The sequence below is a fragment of the Nannospalax galili genome, unplaced genomic scaffold (assembly GCF_000622305.1).
Source record: "Nannospalax galili isolate Female #2095 unplaced genomic scaffold, S.galili_v1.0 scaffold44, whole genome shotgun sequence".
Classification (NCBI taxonomy): Eukaryota; Metazoa; Chordata; class Mammalia; order Rodentia; family Spalacidae; genus Nannospalax; species Nannospalax galili.
The window spans coordinates 4,939,935-4,948,632 of NW_008355789.1; the positions used below are offsets into that span (position 1 = coordinate 4,939,935).

Below are 8,698 nucleotides of genomic sequence, written 5' to 3' on the forward strand. Positions count from 1 at the left end.
ATCCTTGTTAGGGTTCCAAACAGCAGCAGTTTCCCCCCTCCACAACAGGGACCTCACCTTGACCTTTGAAGTCAAGGGAAACAAACTGCTGAGAAGCAGCCTGCCTTTCCTCTGACCTCCAAAGATAAGCAGATTCTACCTGTTAACCAGAGATTTTAGAAGCTGTTTATCACAACAAGCTTTTCTCTTATCTTAAGAGAGAAAAAGTAAACACTTCCAGACCCTAATCCCACCTGGCAGACTGAACAGAGCCAGGCTTTTCCTGCTTCCTCCTCCCTGATTTCTCCCCCAAACATTCCCCCCTTCCACACCCTAAAGCTCACATATATAAAGTCCCAGCTCACAATCCATGAGCGGACATCTTTCCCGGACATCTTTCCCTTCCCTGAGGGAAACGTGTCCTGTGCAAAATAAATCTGTATCCCACTGAGAATTCCATCTGTGCCTCGGTGCCTCCTCCATCCGCGCCGCTTGCTCCCACCCGCTCTCTACCTGTCATTTTTGAGACAGGGTCTCCCTGTAGCCCCAGCTGGCCTGGAACTCACTATGTAGACCAGGCTGGCCTCGAACTCACAGAGATCGCCCTGCCTCTGCCTCCTGAGTGCTGGGATTAAAGGTGTGCACCACCACACCTGGCTATTTTTACTTTTATGTGTATGAGTGTTTGCCTTTGTGTGTGTAAGTGCACTTGTGTCATGCAGTGCCCAAGGAGGACAGAAGAAGGTGTCGATCTCCTGGAACGGGAGTTATAGGCAGTTGTTAGATGCCATGTGAGTGCTGGGAATTGGGCCTGGGTCCTCAGCGAGAGCAGCGGGTGCTCTTAACAGCTGAGCCATCTCTCCAGTCCCGATCATAACTCATTACATTTTTCCCCTGTCGTAGGTTCCTGTCTAGTTCTTCTCCTTTGCCCTACTTTTTAAAGCTTAGCATGGTAACACATGCCTGTGATCTCAGATGAGATAAGCAGAGAGGCAGGGGGATAGCTGCACACTTGAGGTTCAACGCCTTAACACCTGAGGAAAGAAGTACAACTTGTTGCTAGAAATGACAGGATTATACTGATAGGAAGCATTGCAAAAGAGGGCGGGAAGAGCCATAAGGAGGTCCACTAAGGCAAAGGGGTGAGGGTGAGCAACCGCAGTCCAAAGGTGTGTTTACCGAAACTTCAACTTGACACTTAAAATCTTTTTGTTGTATTTTGTGTGGGTTTTTGTTTTTGTTTTTGTTTTTTGTTTTTTGTTTTTTTTGAGACAGAGCCTCCCTGTAGCCATAGTTGACATGGAACTGACTCTGTAGACCAGGCTGGTCTTGATCTCATAGAGATCCATCTGCCTCTGCCTCCCTAGTGTGGGATTAAAGGCCTGCACCACCACGCCAGTGATACATAAAATCTTAAAATATGTAGCTACACATGATAACTTATGTGTGTCATTCTAGCACTTGGGAGGCAGAGACATGAGGATTGCCATGAGTCATGTCAGCCTCGACTATATAGAGAGACCTTCTCTCATTTAATTAAAAAAAGAAAGAAAAAAAACTGGTACAGTGACTCATGTCAAAATGCCTAACACTTGGAAGGTGGAGGCAGGAGGATCAGAAGTTCAAGCTCGTCTTCTGCTACATTAGAGAGTTTAAGGCACTACATTAGTGATCCTGTCGCAAAAACAACAACAAAACAAAAAACAAACAAACAAAAAAACCAAGGGGCTAGAGAGATGGCTCATTGATTAAGAGCACTTGCTGCTCCTACAGAGGACCCTCAGGGCGGCTCACAACCATCCATAACTCCTGTTCCAGGAGATGTGACACCCTCTTTTGATCTCTTTGAGCACAGGTACACATGTGGTTAACATACATGCAGGCAAAACATAAAAATAAATCTTTAAAAGAAACAAAGTAAAGAAAATGAAGCCTGGGGCTGGAGAGATGGCTCAGTGGCTAAGAACACTCGTTGTTCTTGCAGAAGACCCAGGTTCGAATCCCAGCACCCACATGGCAGCTAATAACTGTCCGTAACTCCAGTTCCAGGGGATCCGACAGCCTCTTCTATACTCTGCAGGTATTGCACGACACGTGTGTACTTACCTACATGCAGGCAATACACACACACACATAAAATAAAAATAAAAAATAATAAATAAAATATTTTTTAAAAAAGAAAATGAAGTCCAATAAATTTATTAAAGCAGTAATCAATAAAGGTTAATCAATATACTGAGAAAGTTAAGAAGATTCATACAAATATCAGAATAGATGTAAAAATGGTATTTGCTGGGGAGATGGCTCAGTGGTTAAGAGCACTGCCTGCTTTTGCAAAGGACCCAGGTCTGGTTCCCGGCACGCACATACCAACTAACACCTGTCCCTAATTCCAGTTCCAAGGGATCTCACGTCCTCTTCTGGCCTCCATGGACACTGCATGTATGGGTGAACCTACAAATATGCAGGCAAAACACTCATATACATAAAACAAAAATAAATATTTTTTTCTTTGATAAACTGTTTATTAAAGTTTGTATTCTCGTGATGTCTCTCATTGCAACCTAGAACACCAGGATTCTGGGAGGTGGTATAGTGGCAATGTTGAATTTAGTTATCTGATCTTCCCAAAGTACCTGCCTCTCTACTCCTGATTCTTGAATGGCTGCCAAGCAGATCACTCCTCCACTGGAGCCACCCTGTTCCATGGGCAAAGAGAGAGCATTGGCAGTAATCAGACATGGCTCCTTGGTCATGTCTTCTCTGTAGGTAGCATCAACATAGCCATAGATATATGAGTTCCCAGAACCTCCAATGGCAAAGGCCTCACCATCATGCCTCCCGTGGGAACTGAGTACACCTGCCCTCCTTAGGGTCCCAGCCTGCGATGATGATTCCTGCCAGCAGGTCTTCTCCGCATGGGTAACACATCTCCTTAAAGAGGCTGGTGGCTGTGCGCACCAGAGGAGGCTCATTCAGTTCAACACTGTGAAAACCAAGCTGGTGAGTGACAGCATCAGCTACTGCCTGGGTATCTGCTGCTGAAGCTGAGCTGCAGCAGAAAATACAATCATGAGTAGGAGCCAGTTTGTCCATCCCTCAATTGGCGATGTAGGACCCAATAGTTGTTCTGCTGTCTGCTCCCAGAACTGTGCCCCCACTAAATTGCACAGCCATGATTGTGGTCCTTGTGGAGACTTCCCAGTTTTCCCAATCTGAGGTCAGGGCCTCTGGCCTCCAGGCCGGTGCAGGTCCTGCTTCTTCCTCTACTAATAATTATTTAAAAATTATTTTTATTAGCTGGGTGTGGTGGTGCACGCCTTTAATCCCAGCACTCGGGAGGCAGAGGCAGGGGGATCTCTGTGAGTTCAAGGCCAGTCAGGACTACATAGTGAGGTCCAGGCCAGCTGGGGCTACAGGGAGACCCTGTCTCAAAAAGACAAACAAAATAAAACATTATTTATTATTATGTTTTGTGTAGGAGTGTACTGTTTGCATGTATGTAAGTGTACTCTGTCCTGTTGTGCAATCCCTGCACAGGTCAGAAGACGGGTCAGATCCCTCTGGAACTGGAGTTATGGATGATTATTAGCCACTTTGTGGGTGCTGGAAATCAAACCTGGGTCCTTTGCAAGAGCAGCCAGTGCTCTTAACTGCTGAGCCATATCAAAAAATTTTTGGGAAAATTAACTCATTACAGATTAAGAATAGATAAGAACTTCCTTAATGTGAAGAAAAGCTAATTAATGTCTTAAAGAACCCCACAGTGTAGAAAGAACAATGCCAAATGTTTTGCAAGATATAAGGCATTTGGTACTCATATACTGCAAGTGGTAATAGAAAACAGCACTTTTTCTATCATAAACTGTTTTAAAGGTTTTTATAAAGTTAAACATAGACTCCATCTATGAGCCAAGAGTCCCTATTCTAAATATTAACCCAACAGGAATTAACATTTAAAGGACTTGTATGGAAGTATGTACTAGCTCAAAATTAAAACTACCGAAATGTTCATCAGATAGAGAATAAAAATGTATGTTACTGGGGCTGGAGACATGGCACAGCAGTTAAGAGCACTTGCTGCTTTTGCAGAGAACCTGGGTTCAGCTCCAGCACCCACATGGTGGCTAACAACCATCCCTAACTCCAGTTCCAGGAGATCAAATGCCCTTTTCTGGTTTCTGTAGGCACTAGACAGGCACAGATTGCACATATATACATGCAGGCAAACACTCATACACATTAAAAAAATTACGTTATGATAAATATATTTTTCTGCAGCTAGTGATGTAACTCAATTGGCAGAATGTTGCCTAATATACACAAAACCCTGGGTTTGGCCCCTAGCACCACATAGACCAAGCATGGTGGTGCACACCTGTATATTCCAGCCCTTGGGAGCTAGAAGCAGGAGGATCAAGAGTTCAAGGTTGGGTTGGAGAGGTGGCTCTGTGGTTAAGAACACTGGTTGTTCTTGCAGAAGCCTGGGTTTCAAATCCCAGCTACCCACATTGCAGCTAACAACTGTCTGTAACTCCAGGCATTGCACGACATGGGTGCATTTACATACATGCAGGCAATGCACGCATACACATAGGATAAAAATAAAAAAATATTTAAAAAGAAAAAAATATTTAAAGCTGCAGAAAAAGAGAAAAAGAGTTCGGGGGCTAGAGAGATGGCTCAGCAATTAAGAGCACTGGTTGTTCTTGCAGAAGACCCAGGTTTGAATCCCAGCACCCACATGGCAGCTAACAACTGTCTGTAACTCCAGTCCCAGGGGATCTGACAGCCTCTTCTGACCTCTGCGGGCATTACACGACATGGGTGCACTTACCTATACAGGCACTACATGAATACACATAAAATAAAAAAAAAAATTTAAAAAAGAGTTTAAGGTTATCCTTTACACATGGATTCCAGTCTAGGCTATGTAAGATTGTGTTTTTTTGAAACAAACAGCAACAAGGGCTGGAAAGATGGCTCAGCAGTTAAGAGCACTGATTGCTCTTGCATAGGACCCAGGTTTGGTTCCCAGCACCCACATGGCAGATCATAATCACCTGTAACTCCAGTTCCAAGGGATCTAACACCCTCTTCTGATCTCTCTGTGGACACTTTATGCATGTGGTAAACTTACATGCAGGCAGAACACTTACACATAAAATAAAAATAAATAAATCGTTTTTTAAAAAAACAAAACAAAAACCTGAAAACCATCTAAAAATCACATTCACTGCAGAACAGCCATTGAAAAAAAAAAAAGGTTGTTGTTATGATCAGCAGGACACTAAGTATCTCAGTAAGAGTTCTGTTACCATAATATCTAAGACAACCACCTTATAAAAAGAAAAGGTTGGGGCTGGAGAGATGGCTCAGCAGTTAAGAGCACTGGCTGCTTGTGCAGAAGCCCGGGGCTCAATTCCCAGCACCCACATGGTGGCTAACAACTGCCCATAACTCCAGTTCTAGGGGATCCCTCATCCTCTTCTGGCCTCTTGCATTGCACAACATTGGTGCATCTACCTACATGCAGGTAATACACTCATACACATAAACATTAAAAATAATAAAATATTAAACAAAAATAAATCAAAGGAAAGGTGGATTGGGTTTCTGAGTTCTGGTCCCTGTTCTTTTGGCTCTGTTGCTTTTAGGCCTGTTGCTGCAGCTCATGGCAGAGTGAGAAGCCAGTGTCGGAAGCCAAAACACACACTTTAGGTGAAGGGAAGCACCGAGAGAGGAGACCTAGGTCCCACTACCTCTTCAAGATCACAGTCCAGTGGCCCCCACTGGCCCCCTTCAAGTTCCGCCACCTTCCCAGTGTCATCCAGGGGACCACACCTTTAGTGGAACGTTAAGCAATCTTAAGATTCAAATTAAAGCTGGGAGTGGTGGTGCACTCGGATCTCCGTGAGTTCAAGGCCAGCCTGGTCTACATAGTGAGTTCTAGGCCAGCTGGGGCTACAGGGAGACTCTGTCTCAAAAAGACAATCAAACAAACAAACAACAAAAAATTCAAACTAAATTACTCTGTTCATGTAGAAGCTGTACTTTAATAATATTATGAAGCCATGTGTGTTGGGACCTTGTCTCAAAAAAAACCCAAATCAAACCAAAACAAAACAAACACCTCAATATTACTAGTGATTTTGCTGAAATAGAAGCAAGAAAAATAAATTATTTTGCAAGCATAATTATTCATAAATTACATAATTTTAGTTTTGATTAGTTATTTATTTTCTATCATTAGCCCATCAACAAAAAGCTCACGTTTTTTTCTTTCAAGTCAGGGTTTTTCTGTAACCCCAGCTGCCTTGGAGCTCACTATGTAGACCAGGCTGACCTTGATCTCACAGAGATCAGCCTGCTTCTGCCTCCTGAGTACTGGGATCAAAGACACACACATCCATGCCCAGCCAGATCACACATATATAATAATTAAAATTCAGTCATCTTTGCCTTTTACTACATTTTAGTCTTAAAAATTATTACTTTTGGGGCTGGAGAGATGGCTCAGTGGCTAAGAGTACTTACCAGGGTTAGAGTTCATTTTTTAGTACCCACATCAAACAGCTCACAGCAACTTAAAACTCCTGTTCTAGGGAATCTGACAGCCTCTTCTGGTCTCCATGCACATAGTACACACACACACACACACACACACACACACACACACACACACATGCAGGCAACACACATACACATTTTCAAAAAGGGCAGGGGGTGGGGCCTGGAGAGATGGCTCAGCAGTTAAGAGTACTACTGCTCTTGCAGAGGACCTGGACATAGTTTCTAGTACTCACATGGAGGCTATCAACTGGCTATCACTACAGTTCTAGGGGGATTTGATGCTGTCTTCTGACCTCCACAGACACCTGCACACACACACACACACACAAATAAAATAAAATATTTTTATTGCATTGTAACCTTGAGTAGATGATTAGGAAGGATGGAGGGATGGAGTGTAGGTAAAAGAACCCATGAGTTGTGAAAGAGGATCTAAAGCTATTTTTTTCTAGTTTCAACTCTGTCCTCTTCCCCTGCATCCCCAGGTCCCATGGTGGATGTATAAATTAAACTTTCTGTGCATCAAAGTACCAAGAACATTGCACCATTTTGCATTCCAAAAGAATACAACTTGTGTTATCCCTTTAGGCAGTGATTGTGAAAGTTGGGCCTTCTTTTTAATTCCCTCAACCATTAGTACAATAGGGATTAGACATGACTAGTCACTGAAGACATTTGTTGAACTGACCCACTTAGAAAAAAAGATTTTTTAAAAAATTCTGTTTAAAACTATATGAATTTGGAGCTGGAGAGATGGCTCAGTGGTTAAGAGCACTGGTTACTCTTGCAGAGGACTCAGGTTCAGTTCCCAGCACCCAATTGGCTGCTAACAACCATCCATTCCTCCAGTTCCAGGGGATCTGATACCCTCTTCTGACCTCCTTGGGCATTGCAGGACATGGGTGCACTTATGTGCATGCAAGCAATACTTATAAATGTAAAATAAAAATAATAAGTAAGCCTGGTGTAGTGGCCCACACCTTTAATCGCAGCACTTGGAAGGCAGAGGCAGGCAGATCTCTGTGAGTTCAAGGCCAGCCTGGTCTACATAGTGAGTTCCAGGACAGCTGGGGCTACGGGGAGACCCTGTCTCAAAAAGACCAAAAATAAATAAATAAATAAATAAATAAATATTTTTTAAAACTATGAATTATTCCACTTTACTATTATTTGTATCAATTATTTGTATCTCTATATATAAAAGAAAGTACAGCTTTAATAAAAATCCAAAACAAAAGGAAATTGTGTTTGTCAGTACTGGAAGACAGCAAATGAACAGATTTGATTTTAATCTTATAAAATTAGCCACGAAATATGTGGGTCTTCCTTTATATTCTGTAGTGGGCTCTGAAAGTGTAAGTAGCTATCAAGGGGTCAAAATGAGAAAGCGTTAGTAATTTCTGTGCTGAGTGTTGGATACAGCTGTTTGTTACAGTTATCTATTGTCTGGGTCAGACAGTTATTTTTTCAGTTACTAAGTGGTTTGTTTTAGGATATGCAATGGCTGATATTTATTTTCTTCTGTATACTTTTCTCAATTCTTTAAATTTTAAAATATTTAACATTTCCTTTTCTTGAAATAAGAGGAAAAGGAAAGCATCCAAAAGACAGAAAGAAAAAAAAAGAAAGAAAGAAACGAGTTATATTGAAATGAAGATTTTGAAAACCTGATACTTGTATGAACCCGTGTAAGCTTTTGAATATTTAAAGAAAAACTGACCACTGGAGAGGATGTGGAGAAAGGGGAACACTCATTCACTGCTGGTGGGATTGCAAACTTGTGCAGTCTCTATGGAAAACAGTGTGGAGAACTCTTAAAAAATCTAAAAATGAACCTACCATATGACCCGTCTATACCACTCCTTGGCACATACCCAAAGGACTCATCCTATTGTAGAGACACTTGTACAACCATGTTTGTTGCTGCTCTTTTCACAATAGCTAAGAGATGGAAGCAACTTAAGTGTCCCTCAACTGATGAGTGGTTAACAAAATGTGGTATATTTGCACAATGGAGTTCTATTCTTCAGTAAAGAAAGATGAAATAATGAAATTTGCAGGTAAATGGATGGATCTAGAAACTGTTATACTAAGTGAAGTAACACAGACTCAGAAAAAAAATCAACATATGTTCTCCCTCATATGT

General features: G+C 42.1%; 1 pseudogene; it reads right to left on the reverse strand.

Annotated features, from left to right (window-relative positions):
- Positions 1–2,543: 2,543 nt before the first annotated feature.
- LOC103750456 lies at positions 2,544–3,231 on the reverse strand (annotated as a pseudogene).
- Between the last annotated feature and the right edge of the window lie 5,467 nt (positions 3,232–8,698).